The sequence below is a fragment of the Lissotriton vulgaris genome, chromosome 7 (assembly GCF_964263255.1).
Source record: "Lissotriton vulgaris chromosome 7, aLisVul1.2, whole genome shotgun sequence".
NCBI classification, from domain to species: domain Eukaryota; kingdom Metazoa; phylum Chordata; class Amphibia; order Caudata; family Salamandridae; genus Lissotriton; species Lissotriton vulgaris.
In genome coordinates, this window is record NC_141695.1 from 101,671,032 (window position 1) to 101,693,579 (window position 22,548).

At 40.5% G+C, this 22,548-nt stretch overlaps 1 protein-coding gene across 1 annotated transcript in view; it reads right to left on the reverse strand.

Moving 5' to 3' along the window:
* The window catches only part of LOC147700910 (killer cell lectin-like receptor subfamily B member 1B allele A), a 439,368-nt gene that overhangs the window by 154,916 nt on the left and 261,904 nt on the right, over positions 1 to 22,548 (reverse strand). The window lies entirely within an intron of this gene.

The window sequence follows — 22,548 nt, forward strand, 5'->3', positions numbered from 1 at the left end:
ATAGTCCTTAGCCTTAGGCGCTGTGAGTAGTGAGCAGTGTAGTAGAGCCAAGTAAATGGCTATTGTGCTGGCATTGTGAGAGCACAATATGGCAGGTTGTGATAACTTTGTGCCTTTCTTCAGGGCCCAATTGCCGCGATTGTACGAGGTGTATTAAGTGCTCATCGAAGACTGAGGCTGCGCAGAAGAAGCAATTAACCTCTTTGTTCTTCTCACTTCCAGATAAATTGAAAAGGCATCCCTCCTGTCCCTAATGCGCGCATCTGAACACTAATCAGAAAAGGAGCATTCAACCTTTCATTCTGCATGGCTCCAGCGGGGGAATATTCGCAAGATGCTGTTTGTATGATGCTGAAATGACTGAAATGAGGTTTCATGTGGGAGATTGTAGGTATTATTTTAAGCAATATCAGACAGGAAGCTCAGCTTGGCAGCATCTAAGGATCTTATCGTGTCTTCCTTCTGAATAATCGTGCAATACAGTCTCTAAAGAGCTGCCACTTGGTATCACTGCCAAGGTGGCAGGCATGCCTCCAGTGTCCTTATCTTCTGCCAAGGAGGCAGGCATACCTCCAGTGTCCTTATCAACAGAAAAGTTATTTAACAAGCATTTGCAATGCAAATTGGTCTAGCATTTGTGATTCAAGACTCAAGTAGTACCTGAAACATTTTTTGATGCAGTAACAAATAGTTTTGTTGCAAGTTATTTTTTTTTTTAAAGGTTAGAATTTTTTTTTAAGCTTAAGTAAATCGAGGAAGATTGAGTACATAATCAGGGGAGGTAGGGTGCCTAAAGGAGTTTCACGCATTCTACACTGTCTATTCCCAATTAGAATTCGGCTCCTTGAACGTTCAAACTACCTCAGCAGGCACACATATCAAGCAAAATGTCAAAAATGACTGCTTTGCACTGGAGTACAGCCTGCTGTCAAAATCTTGGCTGTTATAACTGAATTTAAAGTGTAGTTTATGTATTTATTTGCTTTAGTCCCTACTTCCTTCAATTAGACTATGGGGCATATTATCAAGGGGGTTTATCTCCGCTTTTTTGGCTTTAAAAGCCAAGAAAGCGGAGATAAAATTATCTCCCTATTACCTAGCTGTCGCTAACACCAGTTAGTAGGAGATAGCGACCATCTTGGGCCCCACTTTGCATGTCAGTGATATTCATCACTAATGACATGCAAAGTGGGCTTGCCAAGATGTTAGCGACTGGAAACAGACGCTAACATCGCTATCTCCTATTACCAACTATTGGAGATATTCGCGCTAAGCGCAAATATCTCCAAAAGCCCTGAGCACTTCTTAGCCATGTTATCCAATGGGAGGTGGATAACATGGCTAAGAGCATTAGCACGGTAATGCATGAATATCGCTGACTTTTCAGCGATATTCATGCATTACGGCTGATTTTTATCGCATTTGCGATAAACCTTGGTAATACCAAGGTTTATCTGCAATAAAAATCGCCGCAGCTCAGCGGTAAATTTTTGCCTCTAACCAAGCAATTGCGATAATTATCGCTATTGCTTGGTAATATGCCCTTATGTGCTGTGCAGTAGATACATCTCCGATATTCTTCCAAAATTCCATACGATATTTAGTTGACAGAAGATCAACTATTGTAAATAATAGTACCTTTCAGGAACGCCAAATGAATCATATACTTAAATGAACTGTAGCAGTCTATGAACATGTTAATAAACACTGTATACCTCGCTAATCCTCCAAAGCAAGAAAATCAAGCATTTGCAATGCAATAGGTCCCGCATTTGCAAGAGTTTAAGCTATTGACATTGTAAATGACAATGCCTTTTTTTTATCTGTTTGGAAAATGTACACATGAAAGGCATTGTCATTTAGAATGCCAATAGCTCAAACATTTGTAATTTCAAGACCTATTTTGTTTCAAAGAAGCGTCCGCCATTGTCCCGGGCTGCTTGGAAAGAGAAAGCATGCATGGCGCACCGAATGTTGCAAGAAAGCATGTTGTGCCTGCAGTAGGAGAAACTCATTAATGAAAATAGTGCTTACATACTAAATAGGACATACCGTGTAACAATAGAAGTAAAAGGGCCAGTCCTCATTGAATGTTACAAATGAAGACAAGGCGGGACTAAAGAGGGACTAACACACCTATTAACGAATCACAGGGGTGCACTGCATTCTTGTAAATACTATGAATCCCTGCATTTTCAAAATGGCGGAGCACAGAGTTTGTAATTTTGGCCTAATGCTGCACTCCGCCACTCTCTTGTAAACATGCCCCTCAGTTTCTTAGCTTGCCCAGCTGATTCATTTTTTCTCTCATAAAGAAACGTTATTGAGGACAGAAACAATCTACCTAAATGAAAAGCTATAAAAGGCTCTATCCCGACAGTCTCTTGGGCATATTTTACCTTTGGATTTAATTATGTTGCCATGTGAACAATCCGTTAGTTTACAGATAATTATATTCCTCCACCTGTTGATGACAGCAGGCAACAGGCAGGCTGATAGATGCTTACAATTATCATGTTTTTTTTTTCATGTGTAGATAATGGGAACTTTATACTTCTGAAACCGCTGCCACTAGTCAGCCAATAATGCTTACAGGGATTTATATCTCACCCTTTAAGATACCTTTGGGTCTTTTATGACACCTGGAAGACTGGTAATGCCATAATTGTTAAGCATGTTATGTTATGTTATACTAAGCATATATAGCGCACGTTCACCAAAGGTTTCTTGGTGCTGTGGTAAGAAAGGTGACATCTCGTCAGGTTATTGACATTATGCTTGTGTGAAAAGCCACGTTTTCAACAAGTTCCTGAAGCTCATATAGTTTGCTGCTAGTCAAATTTCAGTTCCAGATATGGGGCCCTATCACTGAGGATATTTCTGCTCCCAGACTCTTTTGCTTAAATCTCGGAAATGTTAGGAAGGTCATTGGAGCTGTCTGAGATTGTGCATTGGGTATAGCTCTGGATTCGTGAAAATATAAACTTTGGGCTTTTGTTATGGAGTGATTTAAAGATAATACAACCTGTTTGAATATGGTCTCTTGAGCCACAGAAAGCCAATGTAGCATCTTCATCAATGCTTCAACATGACAGTGCCTAGGTTGTTGAAAGACAAGTCTTACTGCTTGATTTTGCACCATTTGAAGTCTGTGGTTTAGGCATGTTGAGTGTCCGAGATAGAGTGTGTACAGTCTATTTGTGATAGGATTAATGCAGTGGTGATTTGATTAATTTCTTCCATTGAGAACAATTTCCCAATTTTCCTGAGTTGGAGGAAGCATGAGGACGTTACCGCCCCTATCTGGGATTTCATGGATAGATTCTCATCAATTTGGATAGTCAGACTTTTTACTGCTTTCTTTAGTATAGGGTGAGAGCTCATCTCCATCGGCCAATAAGAATGATTTTAGTGGTTGAACTTGTTATTGGTGATGACAATTTCTGTCTTATCAGCATTGAGCTTCAATTGATTATTGTTCATCCAAACTCTGATATATAGCATGGTGTTTTGGAAGAACTCAATTATTCAAGCATATGGTCGATGGTAAAGATCGGCTGCATATCATCAGTTTAGTTATAGATTTTCACCTTCTTCTGCTGGAAGGTGTGTACCAGAAGGCAAATATAAAGATTGAAAAGATTGGGGGATAATGACGAGTCCTGTGGTACTCCACAATTTAAGTGGACTTTAGCTGAGCGGTATTGGGAGAGCCGAACTGATTGGGCGCGGTCTTTGAGAAAGGATTTCATTCAATCTAGGACGACCCCTTGTAGGCCTGCGTCCTTGATTCAGTCAAATTAAAATCACATGATCCACTGTATCAAACAAAAAGCTTCTTATCTGTAGTGCAATGGAAGCCCAATAATACAGCAAAAGACTAGGGAGTGCCAATCACCCTCAGATTGTAAAATTTTAAGGCTAGCGGAGGGAGTCTTATTTTCCCAAATAAATTACTTTAGATTACTAGCTTATTAAAAAAAAAAAAAACCTACATCAAGTTCACAAGAAACATTTAAAAATAGCAAAAAACAGACAGACTGGGCATTTTAATATGGAAAATTGGTCTATACTGGAAAGGGGAAGAGATTTCCAAACTTCAAAAAGAGAATGACGTTTGGATAATAATGGGGTAAAATTCAAGCACTAGGGATGCACAACTAATTCTCAATAAATCTCCAAAATGCCTTTTAAATTTTCAGTCATAAATGGCCCTTCATTTGAGAGGTAAAATATTGGGAGTGGTGTTAAATAGGAGTGTTTCACATTTAGACTAATTGATTTTAAAATCCACCCAGTTTTCCAAATATCTGTATGGCTTGCAGAGCTATCTTAATATCGTCATCTTGGATTAAGTAAAGAACAACATCATCCAAGTATAATTTTATTTTAGCACCCCAAGAAGCGGGGGAAGAATTCCCTCATGGGAGCAGATATATTGGGCTAAAGGTTCAATAAATAGAGCAAACAAAATAGGGGATAAAGGACAGCCGTGGTGCATACCTCTACAGGGAAATGTGGTGCCCTTACATTGATTATCTATAACCACTTGAACCAATTCATTACTGTAAAGTCTGGCAATAGACATTGTGAGCGATTATGAGAACTTGCATTTTCAAAATCCTGAAAAATAAAGCTCACAAGGTCAAATATCTCCTTTGCATCTAACAGCACTACAGTAGGTGGAGTATTATCAACTGTGACCAATTAGAAAACCTCAGCATTATAGTGTGCACTATCCCTCAAACTTCACCCCTGAATAAAACCAGTGTGATCAAAGTGAATTAAATTGTTAATAACAACATAAATATCATTAGCTAAAATTCTTGTAAAAATATTGTAATCCATATGAGGAAGTGTTATAGGTCGATACCAAGATGGCCCAGTTTCACTTTTCTGTTTTGTAAAAAAATTATTATTACTCCCTTTAAAAAAAAAAGGCGGGATCGATCCACCAGATAAAATAAATGTAACAGCTTAGTTATAGGAGCCACCAGCAAGGAGCTGAAACATTTATAAAATTCTGCTCCAAAGCCATCCTACCCTGTACACCCTGGCAGGTATTTTATGGCATTGCTGACTTCAGCACTGCTAACTCCACTCACCAGATGGTTCGCAGATTCATTCTCTAACTCTGGGAGTTGCACTTTGTGTAAAAGCTGTTCTTCTGCTGCCGACCCCAGAGTCTCTGACTACACCTTATAAAGCAACATTGTAATCCACAAAGATATTTCCAATTTATGAGTTTTCTCTTTTTATATTTTTTAGTAATAAGGTCGGTGATCCCTGCAATCAATTACTTTTTTCCTTAGTCATCCAGGCCAAGAAGTGCCCAATCTTCTCTCCCTCCTCATACACCTGGCTAATTAGGGTGTGACTTTTAGGAACTTCTTCTTCAAAAAAATCATTTAAAGCTTCCTTCTTGTCCAGCCAATTATGTAATGCCTGATCTGATTATTATTAAACATTCCTATTAGCAACTTGGCCCAAAAAATGTATCTATAATCTATCTCCTCTTTCTTTTGGGGCGGTACAGCAGAACTTTTAAAATAACTACAAAATGATCCAAAACATTCCTCACATGATTTAGCTGAGAAATATTTGTAATAGTGAAAGGGGCAAAAAATAAATCTATCCTTGAGGCTGACCTGCATCCCTTTGAAAAGAATGAATACATCCTACCAGTCAGATTAGATCTTTGCCACACATATTTCACTCCATTCTGGGTACATACATTATAAAAGATCTGCTCCGTCCATTTCTCATGTTGCGTATGATTGGGGTTCAAAGAATCCAGGCCAAGAAAGGGCGAGAAATTAAATCTTGGGCAAATTACATAGCTCTAACTGTAGGGACTGAATCAGCTTAGTATTATTGTGAACGGAGTCATAAGAGACAATATTATACCTTATATTATGAGCCAGTACAGGGGTTATAGCCCACAAGCCATCTTTGTCAACCACAGGAGGCAAGCAGCAGTTTTCTTTTTTTTACGAATAACCACTGCTGTAACTCTGTGTGAAGCTCTAGCTGATGAAAAGAACCAGGAATAATCCAGTTAGTTTCTTTCCTTTCCCTAATAAAATATACTTCCTGCAGAAGATTGTATGATCATATTGTAACAAACCACTAGCATTATGGCTGACTATTACTAATTCAGTCCACTCACCGATTTGAAAGGAGTTGAGAGCTGCTTGCCTGTTTGTGTCCAGCACTACATACTGTTTGTGCCCCACAGCTTCCCCTCAACGAGGTCTCGCTGGTGTGAGCGAGCCCTGCAATCGGCAGGGCTGGTGACACGCTCCCAGCTCGAGACCCACAGGTCGAGGCTCGGCACTTTACCTACAGCAAGCCGGGGGACTGCGAGGACCAGCATTCCTCAGTTTCCCCAGCTGGTTCCTCTTCCCCCGGCGCTACCGCCCACGGACACGCCCACCGCCTACAAGGTCATATTAACAGCATCACCCCCGCTCTGTGGGACGCGAGCGGGACGCCGGGCGAAGCCCGGGCAAAGGGCGGGCCGTCTGTGGCCGTCCGGGGACGTACGAGGACGGGACGGGCCCGCCCTCTTTCATCTTGTGCATCTTCTTTTGAAATTTCCGTGGCTGCAGGAGAATAAGTTTATCTCCTGCAAGAATACGGGGAAAGCCTAGAACCTCCCAACAGCAGCACCACTTTCCATAAATTCCTGGTGAATCAAGTGATATACAAACCTATTTAAATAATAACGTCTCTTGGATATGAAATGGGTTTTAAAAAACTACGATCCCGCACTATATACATGAAGAGAATGGGCACGGAGAATGCTGTACGGAAATCCTCCGATAAAGCTATAAAACATGGTCGCATAACCCATACGCCGGCAATCAGTACTTACTTCTCCACTCTTATACCTAAGGAGAATCAAGAATCACATATATTAGGTAAAGAAATATCTTTCAATTCATCAGCAACTATAAGGGAAACAGAAGGTACCTCAATGATACCTAGTTCACAAGCTAAATTGGGCAAATTGGAACCTGAGTCAAGCAATAAATCATTTTGTAACCCACAAGATCTTCAAATCTCAGATCACGAAATGACCAATCTAAAAACTTCAACACCTATAAAAAATAGAGGGAGTTCAATGTTACTTGAGGATTCAAACATTAACAAATCAATCTTAGTAACACAAAAGTTAGAATCGGGGACAAACAACAGTATCGAGAAAAAAACATCTCCCCCAATTGTCTCACTTGACCTCTCGATTGACCCCTTTAATCTCAAAAACAATATTAATACTATTAACACAGTTTCACCAATGTCTAAAGCCCTATTTTCGTTACAAGCGATTTTGGAATCAGTTCTTTCTTTTCTAGGAAACATTTTAGCAAATTCTGACCAAACTTTGGACGTTCAAATAGGGATATTAAAACATCTAGTTGAGGAAAAAAAGAAAAAAGACCCCTCTGTAGTAGAGAAAATCAACATGCTAACTAAAACCACACCCATGCAAAATGACATTCTAAAAGAACATAACAAAGATCAGGAAAAAAGAATACGTGACTTTGGGACTCAAACAACAGATACCCAAACACAACAAAATCAGAAGTCGGAAAATCTAAACGATTCAGTAATATACTCTCTAAAAAAATTATTTAAAGAAAAACATCAACAAAAAGTAAAACATTTCCCAATATTTACAAAAACAAGTGCAATAAATAAACTTACAAATGATCTTGCATTAGAAGTTCAGGAAACAAATACTAATAATACATCAAGCCAAGGAAATGGAGAAACGATAGTTGACAAGAAACAGGAAAATAATACAGAAGTAGGGAAAAGAAGGAGGAAAAAACCACTAAGAAGGATCCAAAAAAAGAAAAACCGGAAACTAAAATTTCAAAAATCAGTTACCATATATAAATCTGAAGAGGAACAACGTGACGACATAACAAAGTTCCAAAATACTGAAAACCTAATAATTAGTAATAACCTTGAAGAAAAGATGCCACATTTGGACCCAACAGTAAAAGAGTATGTTCCAATCAAGCTCTCTTCACAACCAGACCAAAGCAACAAAAATTCGAGGGAAGAAACTAATAGGTACAAGCAAAAGGGGGAAGAATCTTCTTCTTCTAAAATCCTACAATTTGAGGAACTTTTCCCTACCGACTCAGCTCCACTTAATAGAGTAAGGATTATAAATCTATTACGTCATATAAGGTCTCTACAATCTATGACCAGCAATGAACTCGATCTAGTGACCTTTCCTAAAAAAGACAATACCAAATTAGTAATGGTAACATTCTGGTCGTCTGTTCTTCCAGGGATAATACTCAACGAAAAGGAGACACTATATAAGCATGGATATGATGTAGTTGAAAGAGTGGAATCAATGGTCAATAAAACTCCAATTTGGTACAATGCCCAAATACGAGCAATCTCCAATTCACACGTTAAAAAATACCAGCGAAATTATGATGTGACAGAAGACCAAGAAACTACGTACCCAGGAACACATCCTACAGGGCAAGAAAATCTAAAAATTCAGGTGGATAAAGGACAAAGGGCTGTTTGGTACCACGTTCCTAGGGAACCTGACAACAGCAACAGCATAAAGTCTTGGGCTTGGGTTTCTGAAACTTTAAACAGTAACAAAATTATGAACATTCAACAACAATCTGTTTAGCACTGGTTTAAAAATCACATCTTGGAAAATCGCAGGCAGAACTAAGAATAAATTGTCCATGGCCGCGAGTAACTTGCCAGATATTCTAATCCTACAAGAAACGTGGGCAATAGAACCTATCACTCTCAAAGGTTATTATGTATACGAAATTCCAGCAACACCTACTAAACGAGGACATGCTAAAGGTGGTTTGGCCATCTTATTGAGTGAAGAATATTTGTGGGCGCAGGAAATAGTAGACACTAAACTAGAAAATTTACAGTGCATCAAAATCTCCGCAAAAATACATAGTACGGCTCCCCTAAAGACAATCCTCCTTTTTAATGTATATGCCCCCCCAGGAAAAAAACACGATATTATATTCTTAGATATCATGGAAAAGATCATGACGATAACAGAAAATCATCCTTATTCGTCTTTTTTAATCGTGGGCGATTTCAATAGCAAAATCTCCAATTTTGAAATCAATAAGTGGGCAACACTATTTATAGAAGAAGGTATGGAAACTATAATTCCACAATTTCCAGAGGGTATACTAACCGATAAAAGAGGCAAATTGCTAATATCAGCGTTGACCAATCTTAATGGAGTAATACTGAACGGCACTACTGAAGGGGATATCCCTGCAAATTACACCAGACGGGGTACTGGGACTCCATCCATTATAGACTACATTATTAGCAGTATGGATCTGCTAGATACAGTTACGCATTTGCTTAACCAGTTTTGTCAAGAGAGCGATCACGCACTAATGTATTTAACCACAGATTGGCTACCTAAATCTTCTCTAGCCTGTCATATCCTCCATCATAAAAGCACTATAATGATAAATAGCGAACAGAGATGCATTTTCTGGAATTCTTCGGCTCTAGATAAAATCACAACACTGATTGACCACTCTCAATTTTTAGCAAAAACATTTTCCGAAAACCCTATAGAAAACTTTGAATTTATTATTAAGGATATCAAAAACCACATTTTAAATATGGCAACAAGGGGTGCAGTAGGTAACAGTAAGAAGAAAGATAAAAACACGCGTACTTCTAAGAACTCTGAAGTAAAGAAAAAATTAAATAAACTTATACGCGCCCAATACTTGAATTCTTCGCCAACTACGAAGAAGGAAATAAATAAATTGAAAAATCAATTGAGACGTGAGAATCAAAGTAACAAAAAAGCCTTACAAGATCGTAATTGGGTCGACATTCAGATCGCAGCGAACAAATATAACCAGCGCAAATATTGGTTTCTAATCGCAAAAATAACTGGATCAAAAAAGAAATAACAATCAATACCGGTCCCCCCAAAAGATTGGGAAACATATCTGTTAGATCTCTATAAAGCAAATTTAACAATACCATATGAAAGTAGTGAGATTACCGTCACAGAGAAAGACAAATGTCCATTTTTTAAAACCACAGCTATATCGGTTGAACTGAATATACGTAAAGCAAGAACTACGGGTGCCTCTGGACCGGACCAGATTCCGATCAAGGTGTTGCAAGCTGCCCCGAAGGAATGGAGTAAATTGTTATACCCCCTTTTTAATTATATTTTTGATACTGGTAAGATACCAAAATCATGGCAGGGGAGCATTATCATCCCCATTTATAAAAAGGGAAGCAGAACTCAAGCGGGGAACTACCGCCAAATAGCACTCATGGACGCAGTGTGAAAAGTATTTGCAGCAGAAGTACTAGACCGCCTGAAAGAATGGGCCTTCACGTCAGGTCTGATACCCATGTTTCAAGTAGGATTCCGACCTAAACACTCGGTAATGGACAACATTGCAGTTATCCAGGTTATTCTAGATAAATACGTAACCCGAAAAACCCAGGTCGTCTATGCAGCATTCATAGACTACTCTACGGCGTTCGATCGGGTAGATCAACCAACATTATGGAGAAAATTAAGGAGGCTTGGAATTCACGAACAACTGTTACAAACTATAGTAAGCTTACATACCAATACTTGGTGTCAAGTCCAAATGGGGGGAGAAAAAGGCCTTACAAAAATAATTAAAACAGAGAACGGACTAAAACAAGGGTGCCTCCTAGCCCCTATCCTATTCTCCCTCTACTTAAGTGACTTGCCTTACCACCTGCAGTTAGGCTCCAGTTTACCTCCAAAAATCGCTAAACAAAGCATAAACGCATTGCTCTATGCTGATGACATAGTGTTGTTAGACCTTACTCCCTTCGGACTACAAACATCATTGGATATTCTGCATAATTACTCCAAAGAAAACTATTTAGTACCAAACATAAAGAAAACAAAAGTGATAGCCTTTTCGGGGAGGAAAAAAAGCGCCAAATATATCTGGAGGATAGGAGGAGATAAGATAGAGGAGGTTAATGATTATCCCTACCTCGGCAGGATCCTTTCGAAAAACTTGAAAAGCACAATACAGTTAAAAAATTTACAAAGGAAATCTGATATACATGCCGCGGCCCTCCAGAGACTCTATAGCGCAACAGGGAACAGGCATTTTTCCTCATTGTTGAACATTTACAGAGTAAAAATACCACCTGTATTATCCTATGCGATGGAGTACATCCCCATAAAGCAATGGGCCTTTATGGATCGCAAGGAAGGAAAAATTTTAAGAAAGATTATGAAAGTATCAGACGCTGTACCTGTCCAAGCATTGAGATTAGAACTATCAGTAACCAGCTCCTATGCTATAGCAATTGCCAATGTAATTAGGTGGGCCTACAATTTACTACATGCAAAAGAGAACACTCTAAGGTCATTGCTGAAAAAAGAGACTTTTGGGCCAGACTCTTATAAACAAATCTTTCTAGAGAACATGACTGTAGCATTTCTCATGGCAAATATTAGCACACAATTACTGCTCACTTGGACACCAGCGCAAGTAAAATTGTTCTTAAAATGTTTCACCCCAAAATTGAGCTATGAACTGGACTCTCTACATTGTAACAAACTAGCTACTTACAAACCCTTCGCAGACTCACTAGAATACAAACAAATCCAGTCTTATATAGGGTTTACCTTGACACATGGCGCAAGGAGAGTGATAACCATGATCCGATTGGGCATTCTACCCGTACTAGCATACACCTCAAGATGGCTCCCGGGAGGAACTCCAACATGTACATTGTGCGCAGGGGGCGATCAGACTTTAGAGCATATACTTTTTGTATGTCCAAATCATAAAGTAACCCTAGCCCGTAAAAGATACCTTGACCCTATCTTTCGCTCCTGTAGAATTACAATGGTGAGAGAACTTATATTTTTGTGCAATCAACCTCCGAACGAATTTGTTTGTTATAACTTGTATACATTTTTAAAATCCTTTTTATCTTTATATTGACAAAACTGAATTCTTTTTAAATATGTAAAATGTAAAAATGTTGTGGTCCTCTGTCGAGTACCAATACAAATAAGCCTTTTTGACTTTTGACTAATTCAGTTTTATCCTTTTCCAAGAAATCTTAACAGAGACACATTTAAAATTTAAACTGAAAATTTTAACAGTGCTATCACTTGGCCTCAAACTAGTATTGCTGCTGTACCCAAGCAAATGTTCACCACGCAAAGACAGTCTGGGACTTGCAGTTCACATTTTAGGGATGTGAATCCTGTCCTGCAAAGTATTGATGGTTAAAATGCCATGACACTCGGTGGTACGTAAACAATGATCACACTGATTTTGTGCTGACCTTTTTAATTTGCACCTCACCATCTCTCCAATGTTTGTTTCGTTCCTTATTAAACAAACAGAATAAATTATGGTAAATCTGTTGAATTCCTTTTTTAACAAGTTATACACGGATCAGAATTTGTTTGTACTAAAATGATATTCCACATCAGAATTGTTTTATAACCAGCTGTGTCATATGTTTATTGCATTAGATTCTCCATTGTGCCCTAATGTCCTGCAGCAAAATCTGATTGCAAAAATCAGCAATGAACTATTGCAAAAGACACAAAAGTGGAGCAGATAAGCCTGACAATTCATCAATCCCTGGGGGCACAGCACACAGGATAATGTGCAGTACAGCTAAACACTTAAAAGGTCCCAAAGGCAAGACCTTTTGGCTATTCCAATACTTGTTAATCAAAGTCCATCTGCCGCCAACACAGCTCAGCTGTAATCCACAGACAGGAGCCAACATGCTACTCGTTCAGCTCCAGACCGCAATGAGGGGGTCAGGAAGTTCGCCTGCCAAAAAGATTTCCCCTCATTCCTCCCATCAGTACCTTTTCGTCTGAGATCTGAGCTGGGTGTTGGATTTTCTACAGGCTTTTTTGTCATTTCTATCCTGATGACCCAGTTGCCAGCATTTCTGGTCTGCAGGGAACCCTGGTTGATGGCACAGATTACAATTCATGCTTCCCGACTCAGGAAAAGTTTAATCTTTTCTGATCTCTCACTTCACTCCCTACACTGATGAAGTGAAAACATATTGAAAGAGACTATCATAAAATTTCAGTAGGACCAGGAAGTCAGAGGCTCTTCCTTTACACTGTACCTATTTTCTTGCTTGTAGTGTTATGTGGGGACAATTCTAAATACTCATAGACCCATTAGCACACTAGCTGATGCAAAATATCCCGGCCCCTTTCCCAGAGTCTAATGGAACGTCTGATCTTTCTTCTTAGCACTAAGAATTTTACACCTAATAAAAATAAACTCATAGAACTTTTCCAAATATATAACATAGTATGGTCATTGTATTATTCTGAGTGGTGCATGTGCTAGCTTAAGATAACATTCTACTTCACAATCAACGATTTAGATGCAAGCTTTGGCTGTTCAAAGTTGCTGCCCATGATAGACAAAGGTCTTAATAGGTAGCTTGCAGTGTTATATCGTTTCTATGGGGCAACAGAATGTTTATTGTAAGGTTTTACCAGCTTTACCGGTCTCTTTAGTACTATATATTATCAGCTCTACTTAGTACTTTATCAATAATGCCTAATTTAGTCTGCCTTGTCCTGTATCACAGGATAAGACAGGGTTGTCTTGTCCTGTTTCACTAGTACGTTACCCGCACTACCTGTTCCTCTGTCACTAACACCTTACCAGCCTGTCACGGATGGCCTGTCTTGTATTACCATTTTACTAATTCTTTGTCTACCCCATCCTACATTAGTAATGCCATACTGGCCGAGCCATGACCTGTATCACTAATACATTTCTAATTTTTCATGCCCCTCTATCACTGAAACCTTGCCATCTCTTCCCGTGCTAAGACTTTACTGAAAAATATATCAATTTAATTCAATTAGTATTTATTATGATTTAGAATTCCGAAGAATTCCACATAAAATACATATATAAAACATCATTCATTACATACAGAAATACGAAGTAAAAAGTACAATTATATACTACAATCCCAATACTTAAAGGACAGGACCTATCCTACAATGGACTAAACTATACACTGGACTACGTCATATCAATACAAAAGGTCTTTTTCAGTTAGAAACACGGTATGGGCAGTACGGAGAACCTTAAAAAGAAGTACACAGAGGAATTAATAAGAAATACCTGAGTTTAAAATTGCACGCACAAAACAGTACCAGATGTAATCCGAGTTTAGCGGAAGGGAAAGACAAACCATTGACATAGAAAAGTGCAAATGCTCTGTGCAAAATATGGCAAAGATATTACCAACTCTCCCCTAGCAGCTATACAGACATTTCAACCCCAAAACATTAAACAACTATTTACATATCATACAAAAAAGTGCAAGTGCTTAGTGCAATTTCATTTAACAGATACAACAGCAAATGAAGATAAGTTACCTTGAGGTATTTCAAACTTTCAGTTCACTTAAAAATATTACAATCCTACAATCCTAATAGGCATTTAAAAATTCTTTAAAAAAACAAAAATTTTTAAAACACATCAGTTCAGATGGAGGGGACATAAGACAATTACGGGCTTGTTCAGCTGTATAAATATTATACTTTTAAAAAAGCAATTCTTAAGTATCTTCGTCGTATGGCGTGAAGTGCGGGGCACACAATCAAAACATGATTCAATTCTTGTATTCCACAATTACACAGACGACAAAATCTTTCATTTTTGGGAATACCCTCCCATGCACCTGTTACAACTCTTAGGGGTAATAAATTCAATCTTAGCAACAGAATAACTCTGCGAACACCATGTTCCAAGTTCCACAGAACGTATGGCTGAGGATTTTTGACAATAGAACTCCCCGCAATGCAGTCCATCCTCCCATTCAATGAACATAGTATCATATCTCTTTCACAAGAGACCACATAAATTGACTTCTTAATTATCAGTTTTAACACGGTTTTACATAAAACTGCTGCCCCTTCCTTATCTATACCGAACATACTTAAAGCCTTTGTGTAATTTCTAAAAATTATGCTTTTCCCCTTCATATTTAAGAATATTTCTCTGTGTAATGCTGCCCTCAGTAGATTATCGGGGCTATTATTCAAAGCATTGCACCATCTTAAACAGGCAGCCATTGATAACACATATGTTGACAGTAGACCAAATTCGAGCCTAAGTGCCGCTATTGGCACAGCATAATTCAGATTACATATTTGGCGCCAAATCTTTCCCTCCACCTTCTCAAATTTGGCCCATTCACACTCATCTACTATTTCACTTGCGTAATTCAATGTTGGCGGTATTTTTATTTTGTACACCGCAATGATGTGGGAGAAATGTCTTTTCCTACATTGTATGTACAGGCAATTAATTGCAGATGCTTGTGAAGTAGCTTTCCCTTTGCAATGGTCCATATGTCTGCTAGCAGAGCACCTGTTTGAGAATATTTTTCCTAAATATGGATAAAATTTCACAACTTCAAGTTTTTCCCTTTCCAAAAACCAACTCAGGTTTTTTCTCACTTTACACCCGTGATAACTAAAAATCATGACTTTGCTCTTTAAAATATTTATTTTTAAAAAATGCTCCTCTGTGTACTTAATCAACTCCCTCAGTCTTCTTTGTAACCCAATTGGTGTTAGATTCATTATTATTGCATGATCTGCATACAACAAACAACTTAATTTAAGAGGACCTAATTGGGGAGGGTCACCTTTACTCCGTCCCACACTACTCTGCAAATCATTAATATAAATAGAAAAAAGTAGAGGTGCCAAAAGGCACCCCTGCTTTAGCCCGTTGTGTGTATATATTTTCCTTGACAGGCTTCGGGATCCCCCCAATAATACTTGTGTCCATGTAAAGGAATGAAGTGCAATTATTAATCTTAAAAGGTTCCCTGAAGTCCCCATTGTCACCGATTTCCTCCACAGCGTCCCCCTATCGACCCTATCGAACGCTGTGGAGAAGTCTATAAAAGCGGTGTACAATGGGACCCCTCGGCCCATAGGATATTTTTCAATTAAGGTTTGTAAAACAGAAATGTTGTCCAGAGAGCCACTATTCTTGCGAAATCCTGTTTGTTCCAGAGGTATATGGTTGTTCCCAAAAGCCCACTCTTGCAGATGGCCAAGAATACTCTTCGCAAACAGTTTCCCCGTTGCTTCTAAGAGGGAAATTTGTCTGAAACTAGACGGGGAATTTCTTGGACCCTTCTTATATAAAGGAACCAATATACTTCCTTTCCAGGAATACAGGATGTTTCCAGTGTCATAACAACATGCAAACAATGGATGTAAAAATGTTGCCCAATCTTCACAATCCTATTTTATTATGGCTACTGGAACATCATCTGGTCCCATTGCCCCAGAGTATCTTGATCCCTTAATATACTCTACAATTTCCAATACTGTTGGTTCCCCTACGTCAACCCCCAATTCTGAGTACTTAAGAACTCCCTCACACTGGTCAGATAATTGATTAGGGGCATACAGTTGGGAGATATACGTAGACCATTCAGATTCGGAGATTAAAATGGGTTTGGATTTTTCTCTACCATCACAAAATTTCGCTATCAATGCCCAATACTTTCTGGTGTCCCCGGATAAGGACACTTCACAAAGAGTTGTTCATTTTTCATCTTCTACTTTCCTCCTATCTAATACTTTTTTTCTGTTCCGTACCTGTTTAAGTCTATGAATCTATCTCTGATTTTTTAAGCTAGGGGCTTTGAATTTGAGTCTAATCAACTCGTTAATCTCTTTATTCAGTTTTTTAATTTCCCATGAGACTAATGCTGTGGGGGAGGTTCTCATCTCTTTTTTCTTTCTTCCCAATTTTCTGATTGCTGCCAAAACTCTCTCATACCTCAAAATCGGAGTCTCTAGACTAGGCCTAAATGCAATATTCTTAAAAACCCTCTGGAAGTTCGGCAGTGCCTTATATGACCAATAGGTACGGCCATTGTTGACGGAGTAGGTGACATTTTCCTTCCTCTGATTCCAGCGTTCGGGCTTCTCGGTATTTATGACCATCTGTACTAATAAAATATTATGGTCACTCATCGTAGAGGGGAGCAGCTTAAATTGTTTACACGCACTAAACAATTGAATGGAAACTGCCATATAATCAATAAGAGACTGACTATAGGTACCATTAAAAGTATAAGATGCGGGTGAGTCCTCTGGAAATCTACCATTCAAAAATATTAAATCAAGATTCCTAAGGTTTTGTAAAAGGGAAAGGCCTCGTTTATCAGATTTTAACTGAGCCGGAAATACAGGCTCTGGAATATCCCACACCTCCTCCAAATCTGTATTAGAGTAAACTATTGCAGCACTATTATTTATTTTAGCGTTAAAATCCCCTACCATCAATATATGCGCATTTTCTTCCATATTACACAAATTATGCACAAAACTGCAAATAGAGTCAACCAATGAATTGGATGCTCTCCCCGGGGGGATGTACACATTTACCAGAAACAAAAACTTTACATTCCCTAAATTATCATTTCCTAATTTCAGTTTTGCACAAATGCAACAATTTGATGGGTATTTGTATATCACGGGGTCCCAAGCTATATTACTACTGAGCAAAATAGCTAGGCCTCCGCTTGCATGCCCTTTTGTGGATTTTTTTGCTAGACTGCAAAACACATAATAATTCTTTAACTGGAACTCTTCCATGGCCCATGTGTCTTGGAGACAGATAATCATGGGGTTTATCTCAACCAATGATTTGAGCTTATAACAAGAATTCCCTATCCCCGCCACATTCCAGGAGATAAAATTCCCCACTTGGCTACCCTCGTTCTATGGAATTTATACTCAATGTTTTTACCCCATTTAAGGTACCAGCAACCCAACTCCATTTTGTCACCTAATCATCCCCATCTGCTTTGGGTGCCTCCTGTACCTTGAATGTTGGAAGCCTGATTTCTCTTACTCCTGTTTTACTTCCAACCGTTATTTCCTTGGCGTCAAACTTTACGTGTGCATTTTCATCCTTGTGCTCAGTACCACTCATCCCTTGCTCCAGATGACATACTCCAGAATTTTTAATCAGAGTTCTATCCGGGACAACACTTGGTGAGATGTCTATTCCTCTTTTCCTGAAACTATCAATGTTTGTTAAAACAAGAGCTGACACTATACTTGAGGAAAAATTGGCTATAGTGCTAGGAGGGGAGCTACTCCAATCTAAGTATACCAGTTCTATGTCTTTGGTGGTGATTAATCCCAGAGCCTCTATCTCAGAGAGGAGTCTAAGGAGGGCGCTTCTATTCAGTAGCATTGGTTCGTCATCAAACAGAGAACTACAAATTAAAACCTTGTTCACTTGCCTAGTACTTATATTAATATTCCTGGTTATGTTCATACCTAATTGGTCCATAAATGAGTTACGTTTTGGCTCACCCCCCTATTGTTATCAACCAACATTGTTTTTAGACCCATTTCCAAAACATGACCAGATACTGCACTCAATAAAGGTAAAACTGGCCCACTGGAGTGTTTGAATACCCCTCCAGATGCTCCAATAGGGTCTATTACGGGGCTGTTTGAATTACCCAACTTTCTCCCTAAACTAAGGTCACTCAATAAGCCAATAGTTTGAGGACTAACTTCCTTATCCTCTTGAGAAAGGGGGGCATGCAGATCTTTGATTGAACTATCACATTGAGGTTCATTTTCCTGCCCATATCTTTGACTCTTTTCCAATATAGGTTGCGCCACGGGCCTTTTAGTTCCAAGGGAGAGGGATATGTCACTTATTCCAATTTTATTTTCGGGATGGAACCGTAGTTTTTTCTGTTTCCGTTTTGGTAACCGACGGTTCTTCATATTCCTTTTCTAACCCCTACTGCCATTTTTAGTATTTCCATTCCTTGCGAGGGAGGCCTCCCCCACAGGTGGGCACGCTAGGGAATTGCATACATCGTCAAGTGGCTGTGGACTTATATCTTTTGCAATGATTTTATTAAAGATTGGGAAAAGACGTACCGGTTTTAAAGCTGGGGAAACCTCTATCTTTATCTTTTCCCCAGAACTAGGAGCCTTGTAACATTCCTTAAGATTAGAATTAGGTAAATCGGAATTAAGTTCCTTGCAAGGGAACCTCTTTCAGAACTCTCGATAGGCTCTTTTAGACCCCCCACCACTGAGTTTGTACCCATGTTATGTATCCCACTATTTAATTGCTCAACTTGACTGGATACTGGAGGGGCCTTTTCCGGGATTAGTAGGGCTTGTTTATACTGCGTAAGATCTTGAACCCCTATCAATATAGGTGAAAGAACTTCCAATATATGATCAGAATTTAAAATACTTTTTTCCAACAGGCACAAAATTGCAGACATAATCTTCTCCAATCTCAAAAAGAACTCCAAGTTCCCCCCAGGCAAAACATTTTCACTCTTATTCAGAGAGTTCAAAGAGTTCACTACACATTTGTCCTCAGTCGCTGAAGCTCCCAATATCTTTTCCACTGAAAGGTCTAACAAATCCCCAGCCAAAGTTAAGTTAGTAGGTGTACTACTATACATGGCTGGCATATGTGTTTGAGCTCCTGTGTGTGGCGGGCTCACTTGATTATCTGATGATAATACTAAATCCGTCTCTGAGATTCCCGGCTTTTTCAACTGCTTCAATCGTTCTACGTTCTTTTCTATTTGAACAGCAATATCAGGTAATGTAAGATCCTCCGATTTCAACTGCCCGGGGTTAAGGCTAGATTCTAACCCACACTCTGTCCTAGGCAAAGGATCAAAACCTGGTTTGGATTGACAGCTCCACGCCGATCTCTGTGTCGTTTTTGTATTGTCCATAAGGGTTACCAAATCAGCTAGTGGAGATAATAGTGGAACTTCCTTTTTTTCAGTACTCGCCTCCCGGAGGTGGCTCCCTCCTTCCACCCACAGTAAAGCACCTTCAGTTTACGTTTCCATGGTATTACCCTCTCTTTCTGCTTGACATAAATCTACTTCTCCTGGAGGAAATACTGCTCCAGATTCACCTCCATTGTTCTGACATATAATTATGGCAGGGTAAAGTGCCTCTGATTTTATAGAATTGCATTCAACACTAGGCCCGGGTACTACGTTTGTGTCCATTGATTCTTTTCCTATCTTCTCCCTATTCTCCTCATCCATTGAGCCTTTACCCCGCTTAGAACTTCTTATCCCTTTTGAGAACATAGTCAACACCGATGGGTAGGATTTAATAAGTACGAGATGCTCACCGTTTCTCCGACGGCGAATAGTTTTCTGCAGCTTCAAGTTTTTGTCTCTCAACGTACTGTCTTCCTGGGTCACCGCTGAATTCCCTTTTGATTGTGAGCGTAGAACCCTGTCTGGTTTTACCATTGCATAGGAGACATCAGGATAACTTATACTTATACTTAATGCATGTACTTAATGCTTTTCGGATATTAAAATCTGGAAAATGAAGGATTGAAGATAGTCGGGTAATGGTATAACAACTGGCCTTCAGCAGCTTCTACCGCCTTCAAAAACCTTCAAAATCCAATCATTCCTGCTGTATTTTTTGGCTAGGGGTGGGGGGAGGGCCGTCTGCGTGGTCGTCGGCGTGGTGGCCGCCCTGTCTGGGTGAAGTTCCCGTTCCTTGCCGTGAGGCCAGGAACCTTGGCGTGTGGCTGGACAAGGACCTTGCCTTCGGTCCCCAGGTCAGTCGGGTGGCGGGGGTTTGCTTCGGTGTCCTGAGAGCCTTAAGGAAAGTGTTAGACCTTCTTCCTATCTCTGCTCGAAGGACGCTGGTGCACGCCCTCGTCACCTCACGACTCGACTATGGAAACCTGCTCTACCTGGGGGCTACGGGCAGGTCATGGGCCGCCTGCAAGTCCTCCAAAACGCTGCAGCGCGGCTTGTACTCAGGCTCCCTAGGAGGTCAGCCACCAAACCAGCTTTGCGGACCCTCCACTGGCTTTCCATTGAGAGGAGAGTGGAGTTTAAGGCCCTTGCTACATGCCACCGCATTCTGAGCGGCAAAGCGCCTGCTCCGCTCCAGAGTCTGGTAACACACTACGAGCCCACACGTAGTCTACGGTCCTCGCAGACTGGGCTGCTAAAGGTCCCCAGAGTATCAAAGGCACGTATGGGAGGCAGATCTTTCAGATACCTTGCTCCCAGGTGCTGGAATGCTCTTCCTTTGGAACTGCGACTAGAACCATCCGAATTCCTGTTCAGAAAAAAACTTAAAACTCATCTTTTCAGCAGGTAGCCTTCTGTGAGAGGGGGCAGCTACTTCACTTATCACAGCGCGGGGACACGCCAGTGGCGTAACCAGGCGCTTTACAAATGCCCAAATAAATTTAAAAATAAAAATAAAATAGTTGCCTCATACTACGCTACCACGGTTGCTACCGCCTTCAGTTTGTTTCAAAAACTTCAGTCCACTCCTTTATACTCCTTTATACTCCTTCATACTCCTTTATATTTTAGCCTACGCCAGCTCCAAGGCAGAGCCTCAGCTTCACAGCTTGCCTCACAGCTGCCCGATAACTTCACTTCTCCGCCAAAGCGGGGGAGGCTGGGGGAGGCTGAGGGACCAGGCTAGGTTTCCAGGCTCTGCTCCCGTGGCGTTCTTCAACACACGCTACTGCAGCTGCTGCGACCGTTACTCCGTACCTCCGCAGCACCGCTGTTCGTGTTGTGACTCCTCCTCCACAATGGAGGCTGTGGTCTGATGGTGGCTAGTAGTGGCAAAGAGGCAGGCAGGCAGCGGACAGATTAAATTAGACCCTCTGTGGTTTTACGGTAGGGCAGACACAGGTGGGCACACTACTGCTGACAATCGCGGCTGTCACCTAAGCGTGACCGGCTGAAGTGTTCACAGTTTATACAGCACCCGCTGCAACTGCGAGATGGCAGGGACCCCCCAGGGTGGGGGGCACAGGTCCAGTTGCGGAAGCGCTCCCCCTGATGCGAGCGCTGCAGCGGCTCACCTCCAACTCTGTTCTCCGCTCTCTTCCGTTATCCCATGTGTTCCCCGCCTGCCGCGTTCCTTGTTCTGCCGAGCAAGCACTCTCCGCGTCTGCTTGCTGGGCTATGATGGTTGCGGTCCTACTGCACACGGAATAACAGCCAGCACCTCCAAACCGCCAGCCAGCCAACCGCCAACCGCAAACAACAAGGCGGTGCGGGCAGAAATGCGGCGGCGTTCGGGCGGTGTTTCGGGCACAGGTGCAGCAGCCGTCAGGGAAGGGAAGGGCAGCTGCCGACAGCAAGTACGGGAGACCGGAATTTGGTATCGGCAGTCCGACAGTCTACACAGCAAACAAGGCCAGGATCAGCTTGGCTCAGCTCAGCGTTCCATCTCTTCCCGGTCCAGCATCACATCTCTTCCCGGTCCAGCATTACTAATGCCTTAATAGTCAGCGTGCTCATGTAAAATTGAAGCCTGCCATCTCGGCCCTCTCCTGCATCATGGATGACTTACTAGTTCAGCCTGCTCATATACCAATGATGCCTTACCATCTCTGCCTGCTCCTGTATCACTAGTGACTTACCAGTTTTGCC